The sequence below is a fragment of the Felis catus genome, chromosome C2 (assembly GCF_018350175.1).
Source record: "Felis catus isolate Fca126 chromosome C2, F.catus_Fca126_mat1.0, whole genome shotgun sequence".
Classification (NCBI taxonomy): domain Eukaryota; kingdom Metazoa; phylum Chordata; class Mammalia; order Carnivora; family Felidae; genus Felis; species Felis catus.
The window spans coordinates 144,172,373-144,187,942 of record NC_058376.1 but is presented as its reverse complement, the minus strand read 5'-3'; the positions used below and the strand labels follow the sequence as shown (position 1 = coordinate 144,187,942).

General features: G+C 37.3%; 1 protein-coding gene across 8 annotated transcripts in view; it reads right to left on the bottom strand.

Annotated features, from left to right (window-relative positions):
* ZCWPW2 (zinc finger CW-type and PWWP domain containing 2) overlaps positions 1-15,570 on the bottom strand; it is a 150,196-nt gene that overhangs the window by 112,812 nt on the left and 21,814 nt on the right. The gene's annotated exons all lie outside the window — the stretch shown is intronic.

The window sequence follows — 15,570 nt, the reverse complement described above, 5'->3', positions numbered from 1 at the left end:
CTTAGGAAGTTGGGTCTCACAGTGGATAATATTGAGAAGATAAATTAACACTAAGAAAATGTCATTATTACTCAAATGATAGTGATACTCATTTTCAATTGCATCTAACTTAAACCTCTTGGTATTTTAGATTTGACACAGTCTATCCAGGCTAATAGAATTTATAATACAGATTACAAAACACTTACTCTTTTCAAACCAGATTCTCATTATCTCTATTACCTTTTCTCCAACACTTTGCTGGTTTTCAAATTACTACCACATACAGAAGATGCAAATGAAGGGGGAAAAACAATATAGTCTGGAAACTTCTAAAGTCTTTGGCGGGGGGGGGGGGTGTCCCTATAAAATCATGTCTAAGTAGTTCACACTACAGATTATAAAGATATTGATAAATGCAAAGCTACACTAAGCATTAACACTTGCTTTACATGACTTGTTTTTAATTTTTGATATCATAATGTAGCTAACATTGAACTACAGAATTCAGAAGAAAATTCGAAAGTTAAATTTGAAAATAAAAAACAGAAACACTTACCCAAAATTATACACCCTTAAGTTCAGGCTGTACATTATTAGTTTTTTCATTCAAGGTAATAGCTCATGAATGGTCACAGACACTCAATTTTCAGTCAGAGAGCTCTACCACTTTTTACTAGACAAATGAGTAAACCATTCTAAATCTTTGGTCCCGCATCTGGAGATAACAAAAGTACTACCCATTACCCTATACTGAGCTCCCGGTACCATGTATTACAGTCTTTTGATACTCAATAGTTATTTGTTGAATAAATGACTGACTTTAAACATTAATTCAAATTAACTGAACTCATTTCAATTCAGTTCAATTCAAAAACTCATGAATTGAGTTTTTACTAAATGTCAGGCATGGATTTCAGGACTATGAGCAAAAGATGAACAAAAAACAATGTCTCTTCTTGAGTTCAGACAGAGACACAGATAAACCCAAGTTCCATAAAATACTGGATAAATGTAACATGGGTGATACATGTTATAATAAATGAACAAAACCCTATGAGAACACAAATGAGGAAATGATTCTTTTTGGGACAGAAGGGTTCCATGAAAGATGCATGAAACAGCTGACCTTTGGGCTGAGCCTGAGAGGATATAGGAGTTCATCATGGAGAAGAGGGGAAAGAATATCTAAGAACTGCAAGCAAATGCATGAAGGTGCAAAAGTACAAAGCATGTACAGAAATACTGAGCTGCCAGGCATGGCTAGATACTTCTTAAGGGAAACAAAGTGGCAGCAAGTGAGGCTGAAGAAAACATCTAAGAGCAAGAGTGTAAAGGGCCTTATTTACCATGTTATGTTAATAGAAGTTATTCTGGAGGCAGAGAGGAGCCATTGTTTGGAAGCAAGAGCATCACAAAAGTCAGACAACTTACTTCAGAATTTCTACGGTACACATTTTTCACATTTTCCTATCTCGAAAATCACCATGTGTCTTCCAATTAACGGCCTCCTAAAGTCATGAAGAAATGTCCTTGTCTGTACATAAAAGTTAAAGTATAAACTCACCTAAAAGTGTACAGACATGGTTGTTTCCTCATGGCATGACTAGACAAATACCACCACTAAATATATATAAATTCAATATTAATTCAAGAATGAGTCCTAGTTTTTTTTAAGTTCATTTATTTTGAGAAAGAGAGACAGAGGCAGATAGAGACACTGAGCAGGGGAGGGGCAGAGAGAGAGAGGGAGAGAGAATCCCAAGCAGGCTCCGAGTTGTCAGCAGTGTGGAGCCCAAAGCAGGGCTCAAAATCATAAACTGCAGGATCATGACCTGAGCTGAAGTGAATAGTCGGACACTCAACCGACTGAGCCACCCAGGCACCCCAAGTCCTGGTTTTTGATCAAAAACCTTCATTGGCACATTCAGATAAAAGCAGAGTAACACCAGAATCCAAACTTGGAGACACTGTATTGTGATTTGAAAGAAAACCTCTCAGATAACAGTGAAGCACTCTTAAATTCTGTCTCACCAATGCTTTTGATGGCACAGAAGATGTGTGAAAACACCATCAAAATGAAAAGTTATTTAGGAAAAGTACCCATATACAAAGAAGTTTTAGGAATTCCTTAATCAATTTATTTCATTTATATTCTTTTTTATGTCTATTCAAAAGTGAGATGTGATAAGAATATGTCTAAATATCTCCAAAATAATTTTTTAATTATGAAATAAAAATCCTACATATTAAGAAAGCATTGTGTTGTAGCTTAATTAGGCAGTTTTTCTTCTTTGTTAGTATATGAAATAATAGCACTTACTATTTCAATGTTATTTTACATTCATTTTGTTATAGAAATATAGCTCTGAGAGCTGTATTTGATGTAGGATCAAAAAGCAAAGAAATTAGATGCAGGCCAATTGGCTAGTAAGAAAGCTACTACAAAGTACACAGAAAACATGACAAGGACCTCATTAGGACAGTATGATGTTGTACAAGGTAAGATGGAATAGAAGAACCTTTCCGGAAGAATAATAGGAACTGATCGTTGTTTTAGTCTGTTTAAGCTGCTGTCACACAATACATAGAATGGGTGGCTTATAAACAACAGAAATCTCTTCCTCACAGTTCTGAAGTCTAAAATCAAGGCACTGGCAGATTTGGTTTCTGATGAGAACCTTCTTCCTGGCTGTCTTTTAAATGTAACTTCACATGGCAGAAGTGACAAAGGAGCTCCCTGGGGTCTCTTTTATAAGGGTACTAATCCCATTCATGAAGGCTCTGCCCTCATGACTTAGTCACCTCCCATAAGCTCTATCCTCTAATTCCATCGTATTGGGGTTAAGTTCAATATGAATTAGGATAAATATTCAATCTGTAGCATTTGATCCTTGGCCCCCAAAATTCATGTCTCTCTTAAATGAAAAATACATTTATTTCATCTCAACAACCCCTGAAAGTCTTAACTTGTTCCAACATCAACTCAAAGTCTGAGTCCAAAGTCTCATCTAAAAATCATCTAAACCAGATATGGGTGAGACTGAAGGCAGGCTTCATCCTGAGCCAATTCCTTCCCAGCTGTGAACCCGTGAAATCAAACACGTTATGTGCTTCCAAAATACAATGATAGGACAACATAAGATAGACATTCCGAATTCCAAAAGGGAGAAAGAAGAAAGAAAGTAATGACAGGTCCTGATCAAGTCTAAAACCTAAGGCTGGAGCAGAATCTTCTTTGTGTTTGTCCAAGCTGTGGTCCTCCTTCCCAGACCCACTGGGGTCCCACTCCCACAGTTTTGCCAGATAGGGGCTGGGTCCCAAAGGCTATCGATGGCTTTCCCCCCATGCCTCTGGGCAGCCCCCAACCCTATGACTGCTTGGAACAGACCACACAGTAGCTCTCAAAGGTTAAAGTCACATACCTTTCCTGGGCTGGAATCGCCTGCAGGTGGTCATGAGGGCAACCCCAGCCCCACAGCTCCACTGGAGCCTCTGCAGAGATTCTCTGCCTGGGTCATGCATCAGGAAATCTAGGTGGAAATAGCCTTGATCTCATAGCTTGTGCACTCTGCCCTGGCAGAGATGGTGCCACGGGACAGCACCACATGGATGCAGCAAAATCTGCTGCCTGTGCCCTCTGGTGGGGTAACTACTGGGGCCTCCCACCACAAAGATTCACCGGAAATGCACCTGGGGCAATCACGGGGCTTGGTACAAATGCAGGGAGTGGAAATTCTGGAGGCAAGGCTAAACACAGTCCCACAAGTGCCCTCAGCCCCTCTGAAATCATTCAGCCTCCCAGACCTTTATGCTCTGGCTCTGTAATGGGGGTGGCAGAGCAGGATGATCACTAAATTGCCTTCTTCCATTGTCTTGAACAATAGCTCCTAAATTCAGTTTTGATGGCTCATTTCCTTATCAGATGGTTGTTTGGCCACATTCTTTGTATTCTCTCCCAAACAGTTCACCCACTCTTTTTAATATGGACAGGCTTAGAATTTTCCAAATCTTTTAAGTTCCTCTTCCTTTTTGATGAACAAGTCTGTCTTTTCTTTCTTCTTGCATTTTACTATAATAAAGAAAAGCTAAGCTGCAATTTCAATACTTTGCTTAGATATTTCTTCAGCCAAATATCCAGCCAAACATTTTCTTTGTATCTCTCTTTTCTTTCTGGGTTATCAACAGAATCATTCTTAACGGGCTGTTCATTGTAAGGTAGGCTTTTGCTTGTACAAACCTCAAAATTCTTCCAGCCTCTCTAATCATCTAATCTAATCTAATCTAATCTAATTTTAGTTGCAAACCCACTTTCACATTTTTAGAGCAGCACCCCATCTGGGCTGCTATAACAAAAGTACCATAGATTAGGTGACTTATAGATAACATACATTTATTTCTCATAATTCTGAAGGCTGGGAAGTCCAAGATCAAGGTGCTGGCAGATTCACTGTCTGGTGAAAGCCCTTTTCCTTGTTCATAGATGGCTGCTTTTTTGCATAACCTCATATGGCAAAAAGGACAAGGTATCTCTCAGGGTCTCTGTTAAAAGGGCATTGATTCCATTTATGAGGGCAGAGCCCTCATGACTTACTCACATCTCAAAGGCTCCACCTCCTAACACCATCACATTTTGGGGGGACACAAATATTCAGTCTATAGCAATAATCAAATATATGTTGGTTTTGGAAGTGGAAGTCCTAATGATAAGAAAGGGAGGATAGTGGCAGATCAATCTGCGATTTCTGTTTGGGGCAAATGAACAGTGGAGTTAATAACTGAATAGGTTTAATAACCAAATAGTTTAAAATTCAAATAGTTTTTAAAAAAGAGAACATAAATACGGCGCAAGCTTGAGCTTTGGGGGATAACAATAATACAATCTTTTTGATCTTGAGTTTAAGATGCCCATGGGTCTGCTAGATAGACAATTTAAAGTTATGGGTCTGTTCCTTAGAGAAAAGTTCTAGAGCCACACAACAGAAAGCCAGAGTATCAACTAGTTGCCAGAAATCCTAGGCATCTACTTCAATAACTGACCATCTGGTTTTTATTATGTTCTTTTAAAAGAGACAAGAGATTTTCTAATCACCTAGTCATAAGGCTTGTTCTTAAAGGCTCGTCTAACCACTACTGATTCGTTTACTAGTTCTTTCCCCTCATAGTCCCTAAATGTAGGCCTTTCTCAAAGTTCTGTCTTCAAACTTACCTTTCTATTCTCATCTTTGGGAATTCACTCAAATAGCTATGACACTCTTTCCTATGCAAATAGCTGCCAAATCTCCACCTCAAGTCTCAACTTCACACCTACATTCCAAGTAATTTTCACACTGTCACCTGGATGCTGCTCAGGCACCCTGTAACTTGGGCCAAATTGAGTTTTCTTTTCCTTCAGAAGTTTCTCTTCCCCATTATTGCTATTTCACTCACGCAGGGTCATCTTTGAAACTGCCTACCTCCTCACCACCTCTATTTAAATAGTTGTCATTCTTTGGGGTGCCTGGGTGGCTCAGTCGGTTAAGCGTCCAACTCTTGATTTCGGCTTGGGTCACGATCTCATGGTTCCTGAGATCAAGCCCCACGTGGGGCTATTTGCCATGCATTGAGCCTACTTAGGATTCTCTCTCTTCTTTTTGCCCTTCCCCTGTGCATGTATGCTCACTCACTCTCTCTCTCAAAATAAATAAATAAACTTTAAAAATGGCTGTCAATAGGGCGCCTGGGGGGCTCAGTCGGTTGAGCGTCCGACTTCAGCTCAGATCACGATCTCACGATCTCGCGGTCCGTGAGTTCGAGCCCCACGTCGGGCTCTGGGCTGATGGCTCAGAGCCTGGAGCCTGCTTCAGATTCTGTGTCTCCCTCTCTCTCTGCTCCTCCCCCGTTCATGCTCTGTCTCTCTCTCTGTCTCAAAAATAAATAAACGTTAAAAAAAAAATTTAAAATAAAAAAAATGGCTGTCATTTTATTATAACTTAAAAAAAATTAAGTTTCTGTGTGTTCCCACCTTTTCAATGCTACTAACCTACAAACCCATTCAGTTCATTGGCACACTCAGCTAGTCTACTAACCAGCTAGTCTACTTTCTCTCCCCAAATTTGTTCTTTCAACTCATTGATAATAGGTTAATCTTAGAAACTCTTAAAAATTGGTCCTTTTGCATACACACACACACACACACACACACACACACACACACACGGTGTTCTACTGATAACATTACTGGAAATAAGATCCCCATTTTATATTTGAAATCTCCACAATATAACTTTATATTTTAGTGATTAGGAGTTTGGGTTTATTACCAGTCAGGCCTAGATTAAGATCCAAGAACATCAACTTAATAGTTGTATAACTTTGGGCAAATCATTTAATATCTTCTCATTTAAAAAGTGGGAATAATACTAGTACCTACCTCATGGCATGTTCTTAAAGTTCAATAAAATAATGCATATCGAGTAGGTAGCAAAAAGCAGAGCTCACAGTACATGCTCATTAAATGATGGCTAGTATTACTTTCTTCTATAAGTCTTTCAAACTACATCCACTCTTACATTATCTGATATTTTCCAAACATACCCAGTGCGTCTGTCTCTATACTTTTGCTCATGTTATCCTCCTTACTCTATCTTAACTTGTAAATTACTGACTTTCAAGATCCACTTCAAATACCAGCTCTTTCAAGAAGTCTTTCTGATATCCCCAACCAGCTGCAATTTCTCCCTGTTTGCTTTCATGTTCTTTTAACTTCTGATATTTACAGCATTCTAGTTCATATTACAGTGTTATTGCATATTTCCCATCATTAGACTGTGAGCTCTCTGAGGACAGACACATTATTTTTATATCTCCAGCAGTGGATGATTTTTATATCTCCAGCAGTGGATGATTTTTATATCTCCAGCAGTTGATGATGGAAACATTGTTTTCTGATCCCCAAATGCCTAAATAATAATTTACTTGCAGGCATTTTTCATATCATTTCCCTAATTTTGCTCAATTTCTTCTATATTTCTGTGGGGCATCTAGCTAACAGAGGGAAAAGAGATCAGTGAGTAATATTTTATTTGTAACAATACATTATAATGCATTACTAGTTAAATTACATTTCTTAAAAGAGACCACTAAAATCTGTAAAACCCTACTGAACAGTTTTAAACAACTTTATGAAGTATAATTACTATTATGGATATTTGTGGCATTAAAGTAAAATTTATAAGCTAAAGAAAATTAGAAAACTGCACATGGATTTGACATACATTCTCCAAAGATTTCTGTATTCCATGAATGTTACTTTAGAATGTTGTAGAGTTGGAAAAAATTACAAGATAAGATCATCTGTTCCTGAATTGAAATATTACACAGTCCATTGTTCAACACAACAAAGGTCTTTAAGATGGACTATAGCCAATATGAATCCTTGTGAAGCATCCATTTTTATTACAATGTATATGTATCTTGTGACTGATGAATCCCAGATGGTAAAATTACAACATATCCAAGGAGTTCCGAACAATATGAGAATTTAATGAGACAGTGTGAAAAAATACATACAGAATAGGAATGAAGATAAATGACTGCTTGTAATAGAAATTGTTTTTATTGTTTGTATGTGAATGAGAAAAATAATGATTGTTCTTCCAAACAACAAAAAAAAAGAGTTGTCATTATCTTTTGTTCTCCGACACTGCTGTTATAGGAAGTGTTTCCATTTTTAACCACAGGCTATTCCAGATGATGCAACTCTTTTGGGTTTGAGAAAAGTAACAGTATCTGTATCAAGGTCTTTAGGCTTCAGGCATTTTAGCATCATAACTTCAATTTTCATCATTTCTATTTTCTAGATAATATCTCACTGTAACCACTGATCATAAGACTGCAATAATGAACCTATTTCCAAAGAGAATTTGAATAATTTTAATATATGGATTATAATCTCATCATATTCAAGAGACAACAGAAAAAGATCAGGACTTGGTGTAAAAATGTAGTTTCTAATCTTGGTTTTGTAACTTTCTAGCTCTGTAATTTCCAGAGGGCCTCGGCGTTCTCATCTGTAATGTAAGGAAAATAAAGCTAGATGATCTCTAAAAAGTTCTGCATTAATGTTTCTTGATTTCTCCATTCTGGCTGCTCTTCCTCAAAAATCCTCTACTCCCCCTGCTGGATTATCAGCTCCTGTGTTTTGTCCTTTTTAGCCATGTATCAGAGTCCAAATTTCATTAGCCACCGGTTCATCGCATCTGTGCTATTAAGTCTCATCAGCTCTGAAAACTTGCTAAACCTTATTTGCTTTGTCTGTGCTGGTTTTCACTGTTTATTCTGTCTTCAGTTCATACATAATCTCCCTTTACCTGGCAAGCATATTAGGCTAAAAGGTACATGTCTTGCCAATCATTAACATCTAGCACTCTTCATCACCTTTGATCCCCATCCAGAGTCTTCAGTCTGATACCTTCTATCATCTCTCATGAAAGATGCTTTTATCACTACCTTCAAGACAATTAAATGAAGCAGATATGAATTCCCTTGGGCAAATGTTGATAGAGTTTTTCACTGTCCTTTCCACCTAACCAGCTCAATATGATATCAGCTCTGAAGTCAGAAAGTCTAAGAGGAGTTCAGAATCTACCAATCACTGGTGATAGAACTTTGGGAAAATCATTTAACCTCTCACAATTTTATCTCCAAAATTATTATTTCATAAAGAGGTTGTAAAGATGAATTAAAAAAATAAATGTATGTAATAGAGAACAAAGAGAGTAACAAATAAAACGCTTTTGTATTAGGAACGGTCAAGTTTGGAAGTTCCCCCACCAACATTCCCAGAGTTGGAATTTTGTTTTGTATTTTTTCCTAAGGAAGATTCCATGAAGAAAAAGAAAAACCAAAATACAGAAGAGGGAGATGAGGTCTATATTTAAAAAAAAAAGAAGAAGAAAAAAGAAATAGGGGCTCTATTAGAATGAATGCTAGGTGGCCTATCAATTCAGCAACATAAATCTACAATTTTAAAATGGTAAAGAGGGGCACCTGCATGGCTCAGTTGGTTAAGCGTCTGACTTCAGCTCAGGTCATGATCTCATGGTTCATGAGTTCAAGCCCTGCGTCAGACTCTGTGCTGACAGCTCAGAGCCTGGAGCCTGCTTCAGATTCTGTGTCTCCCTCTATCTCTGCCCCTCTCCCACTCGTACTCTTTCTTTCAGAAATACATACATTAAAAAAATTTTTTTTAATAAAATAAAAAAATAAAATGGTAAAGAATCACTGGAAATTGTCATACACTACTGACAAAAGTATAAATTGGTAGAAACTTTGGGAGGTAGATTTTGCAATATGTACCAAGGGCCTTTAAAATGTACCCATACAGCTGGGCGCCATATAGTGGCTCAGTCGGTTGAACATAGGACTTCGGCTTAGGTCATGATCTTGCCATTTGTGAGTCTGAGCCCCATATCAGGCTCTGTGCCAACAGATCAGAACCTGGATTCTGCTTTGGATTCTGTGTCTCCCCCTCTCTCTGCCCCTCCCCTGTTTGCGCTCTGTCTCTCCATCCCTCTCAAAGATAAACATTAAAAAAAAATTTTAATGTTTTTTAATGTTTATTTTTGAGAGACAGAGCATGAGCAGGGGAGGGGCAGAGAGAGAGAGGGAGACACAGAATCTGAAGCAGGCTCCAGGCTCCACTGGCTCCAACTCACGAACTGTGAGATCATGACCTGAGCCGAAGTAGGGCGCTTAACCGACTGAGCCACCCAGGCACCCCAACATTAAAAATTTTTTAAAATGTACCCATATAGTAATAGTATTTCATCAAAGCTAAGTTGCTGACTTTGATAACTACATTATGGTCATGTAATAATAAAAATAATTTGTTTTTGGAAATGCACGCTGAAATATCAAGTGATAGAGAGGGATCATGTTTGCAACTTACTCTTTGAAATGCTGTATGCTGTATTCTTTGCTGTGTGTGGTCAACCCCTCTGGCACCAGCAAGCTGCACCAAGAATGCAAGCTGCCATCCCTACTGCCATCTGTGAGCTGGGGAATGGGGGACAGCAGGTGGGTCTGATGATTAGCTTTATGTATCAACTTGTCTGGGTCAGGGTACCCAGCTGTTTGGTCAAATATTATTCTGGATGTTTCTATGAAGATGTTTTTTGGATGAGATTAACATCAAACTGATGGTCGAATAAAGCTGATTACTCTCCATAATGCAGGTGCGGGCTTCATCTAATCAGTTGAAGGCCCTAGTAAAACAAAAACGAACTTCCCCTAAGCAAGAAGGAATTTTTCCAGCAGACTTTGGACTTGAAATGCAACTCTTCTCTAAGTCTCCAGCTTTCTGGCCTACCCCATCAGATTTTGGACTCACAAGAATCCACATCACATGAGCCAGCTCCTTAAAATAATGATTTCTCTCTATATAAATATATCCAGTTGGTTCTACTTCCCTAGAGAACCCTGATAATACAGTGGGTAATTAAAAATGTCACATAGTTCACTTATTGAAATTTAGTAGCTTCTTTCTTTATTAAGCACTCTTCTAGGTATTGTTCACTTTTTATTAGATTGCAAAATTAGATTCCAGATTTCCAAAGATGCTAATTCTAACAGTATTTGTCAGTTTAGTGGAGGGACATATTTTTTAGAGTTCCTTATTTTACCATTTTTAGGAATATCACTACAACTTAAATAATCCAATATGTATTTTCAAGCATATATTTGATATATCTACCAAATATATATATATGTACATATATATATGACATATTTGATATGGAAAAGCTGAATATAAAATAAACCAAAATTCTTTTTTCTTCATAAAACTTTTCTGTAAGTCTGAAATTATATCAAAATACAGCAATTTTTAGAATGTAGTCACTACCTCGGACACTGGTTCAAGAAGGAAGACTGAATATATGCCAAGCCTTTTCATCCGATCCCAAGTGGCAAAAAATTACAGAAGAGTATACTGTGCCATATTTCTTAAAATATAATAATAAAGAAAAGCAGGATTTATCTTCAGTCTTCAGATACTATGAGGAATCCTTTCATGAAAAAAAAAAAAAAAAAGGAAAGAAGGAAGCCACAGCTCAAAACATGCACAGAAGAAAATGCCTATAAAGGTGGAAGTTGGTCCAGGGATGTGCTAAGCCTACAACTGTCAGATGATGACTACAGGAGGGATCTGGACAACCAAGAGTGACTGGCTGGAGTACTTAAGTGGAGCATTACAGCATCATCTTTCTTTGGGCCAGGCAGCAAGCAACAGAGATGTCTGTTGTCACGTAGAGCAGAAATAGCTGATGCTGGGGGGAAAGAGGTAAAATGGGAACTTAAGGAGGCTAGCAACCTCAATAAGAATGGAGAACTGTTACTACCCAGAAGCAGCTACTGAACCACTCCATCCAGAGGTTTTGTCCCTTCACTCCTCTTTCCATATACGGAGAAAAGCTAAAGTAAACAGAGGCTTCATAAACCACCTTAAATACATAGTTAGGCACCCAATCACAATAATCAAAAAGAAGAGCCAATAATGAAAGAGCAGAAACAAGCCCTACAAAAGGAAGAACTCATTACCCATAAAATATAAGCTTAATAAATGTAAAAAGGATAGTATTTTAAAATACCTAGTAACATCACAAAGATATAAAAGGATATGCATTTTTAATAAAAATAACAGAGGGGTGCCTGGTTGGCTCAGTCAGTTGAGCATCTGACTTTTGATTTCAGCTCAGGTCATGATCTCATGGTTCGTGGGTTTGAGTCCCACATCAGGCTCCACACTGACAGTGTGGAGCCTCCTTGGTATTCTCTCTCCCTGCCACTCCCCTGTGCACACATGCGTGTGCACTCTCCCTCCCTCTCTCTCTCAAAAGGAATAAACTTAAGAAGAAATAACAGAATATCATAGAAATTTAAAATTTGACCACTGAAATTTAAAAACATCAACCAATATGCTGACTGTCAAGACAGTTAAAAAAAAATCAGTGAGCTACAAGACTGAACTAAGGGTTTTTCACAGAATGCAACCCAAACTTAAAAAAAAATGATGTATAAGGAAACAAGCAAGAAAAAAAACACAAATAATAAAGAACCAATAGAATTGATCAATATAAACTTCCACTAAAAAAAAAATACCATAGACTAAGGTGGCTTAAATAACAGTCTTAAACAACAGAGAACAAATTTATTTCTCACAGTTTTGCAGACCTGAAGTCTTTGGTTTGTAGATGGCTTCCTCTTACTATGTCTTTTCTCTTGGGTAGCCTTTCCTCAGTGTATGTGCAAAGAGAGAGAGAGAGGATGGGCTTTGTGGTGTCTTTTCTTACATGGATATTAATTCCATTAGATCAGGTCCCCATTTTTAGGAACTCACCTAATCCTTATGACTTCCTTAGAGGCCCCATCTTTAAATACAGCTACAATGGGAATTAGGGCTTGAACATATGAATTTGGGGGACAAACTTTAGCTGATATCATAAAACAAAAGCTGGTTCCTTAAAAAGAGAAAATTCAGGGGCACCTGGGTGGCTCCGTTGGTTAAGCATCCAACTTCAGTTCAGGTCATGATCTCATGGTTCATGGGTTCGAGCCCTGCGTTGGGCTCTGTGCTGACAACTCAGAGCCTGGAGCCTACTTCGGATTCTGTGTTTCCCTCTCTCTCTGCCCCTCCCCTGCTCATGCTCTTTCTTTCTCAAAAATGAATAAACATTGAAAAAAAAAAGAATAAAAAGAGAAAATTCAGAAATAAACTATATTATAAATATAAATAGAGCATTAGAAAAATTTAAAAGCTCCTAGAAGATAACTTGCATATTTTTAACTCAAAAGGAAATTTAAAAAGACAGATAAGGAGAACATAAGAAAAGAAAAAAAAAACTATGGCAATTTCATTTAGGAAAGATCTTAAAAATCTGAGCTAAAGCAGATCAGATTTGTAAAGTAAAGTGTATCTATTAGAATATTAAGGGAAAAAAGTGATCTTGGCCAAATAGGCAATGAAAAGTAAAAGTTAATTAGTTATAAGACTGGTCCTCTGCAAGATGGCCTGCCAAAAATGTGGCATCTGACAAAGCTCCACAGAAACAGGCTATGGCCAGAGCCTGATGTAATCAATAATGGTTGACCATAATGTTTCGACCCCGCTGCCACCTCCAACCATTTCTCATGTCAGGGAAGGGGCTGATGTTAACCCAATTAATCATGTATACTGATATGGCCTACTAGCATGGCAAATCTTGCTAACTTGAAGCATCTTGTGTCTATAACCAAAGGTCTTATTAGATTTCAGCTGGGCTGGGACTTCTCATCAACCCTGAATGCCATGCTGTCAGGACAGTGCTGAAATCAAAGTTGTACCACATCATATTACTACTGTATTCTGGTCCTTGATCATGCCAAGGGAGGAGCTGGTGTTTCTCCAATTACTCACTGAAAGTTTCATAGTTCAGTGGTCAAGGTCTGTCCAATGGAATTTGTCACATGGCCCAAATAGACTGCTGCTGTGCTCTATTTCAGAGTGGAATAAGGCAATGGTGACTCACCACTGAGGTACTGACACCTATACCTCTAAGCTTTCCCTTGCAAATACTGCCCCAGCAGGTTTGATATGTATGCTGTTTGGCCACTTGCAATAGTTTGCAATGACACATCACATTAGAGATTACAGAAGGAAAACCATATAATAATCGTGTATTTACATGTGAGAAATTCAACATTCATTCGTAATTTTTACAACTAAAGTTAAATCTCAACCTAGCACCATTTATAAAAATTAATTCCAGAATGACTAAACACTAATGTAAAAAAGTGTAAAATAACATATATAATGTAGAAGTACCAATGTGTTTGCATGTATGACATAAAAGTCATAAAAGACTAATATACTTGAACACACTGAGATTAAATCTTCTGTGGAACTAAAACTCAAAAAAATAAAATAACACCATAAAAAAGTTGAAAGGCAAAAAAGAGACAAGGAAGAAATATTTTCAAAATATAGACATATGGACTGACTCAGAATGCATATTGTAAGGAGGGAATATACTTAGTAGAAGAACTTTAGGAAAGCAGGAAAGCCTCAAGGTTACTTTTCTGTGTATACTCTTTTTTGAATTTTGTAAAATACTAAATTTATTAACTATCCTAGTACAAGCCTGTACTGAACAACTTAAAAAGTACAAAACAGATTTGTGATTTCTAATATATTAATTCAAAGTATATGACTACATATAGTACATTCTATGAGCAAAGAGAGGTAAAAGGGAAAAAAGAAGACTGGTTGCGTCTAGTAATAAATATAGTAATAGAGACAATCTATATTATGGTATATCCTCTACCACCAGTACCAGCCAAAATGCACAAAATAAAATTCAGATATGACTCAGGAGAGATGATAACGGGTAAGACCTCATAATATATCTCAAAGGCTATGGGAGAATCCATCCAACTCACTATGTAGTTTGTGTCTAGGATGGGACGTACTGTGTAGGCTTGTCCAAAAGAAAGAAGAACAGAACTTTACTTTTAGATTAATAATTATAAAATTATAGGATACCCATAAAAGTGGCTCACTGCTACTGTTATTTATACTATCCAATTTTTAAAATCCAATGTTAAGGAATGACACTGAATCACATTTTTACAAGGTAGGCAAAATGTTCTTCCCTCATTATAAAAAGTGTGAATTGGTGGGTCCCCCACCCCCCACCTGAACTTTTAGAAAAGGAGCAATGAGAGCACTTTGGCTTGGGCTCAACTAAGAAAAGCTTTTAATGGTGATTTCAGAATTAAAGAGCTCCACATTCAGGATTCATTAATCACATAACATCTCATTGTATAGAAAGCCTGACTAAAATAAGACACCCAAAAAACCAATCCATTCAGCATTAATACACACATATTTTCTTCTAGAAATTTTCCTTAATATTAAACAAGAAATCCTAATACATTACCACAAGTCAAATGCCTACCTACATAGGTAAATACAAAGGTCAACTGAACCCACAGCTAAAACTGAATTGTGCAGGTTTTTAGTGAAATCATTTGTCACATAATAAAAACAAAAGTCAACTGTTTACATATATGGTAAGCCTTCTAAGAAACCCAAGAAGTGTCAGCCTTTGTTCTGTGCCATCTTGGAGATCCACATTTTATTTTTCAGAGAGTGTAACAGAGTGATAGAGTATATTAGCTACTATATGCAGTGTTTTGGTACTATTCATAAGTTTTCCCAAAGAGGTGATTTGGTTATGCATTAGAAGTCTCATATAAATGAAACACCTTATCAAATATTAACACAGAGGGAAGTGACACAAGATACAACATAGACAGTCAAGTTACCTCTTTGTATATTTAGGAATTATTTTCTCCTTCAAGGTATTTACACTAGGAAGCATAGTGTGTCCTGATTAATATTTCAGTAGTAAAGATTTGAGTGATCAGAACCTTGGCAAAACCTTAATTCAAAATTGTTAACAAATACTTCCAGTGACAAGACTACGTGATTGAGTATTTATTATTATGAGGGAAAACAAGTACAGCCAGTCATCTTTGAACAATGCCTCAACCACCGCTTCTCAATATAGA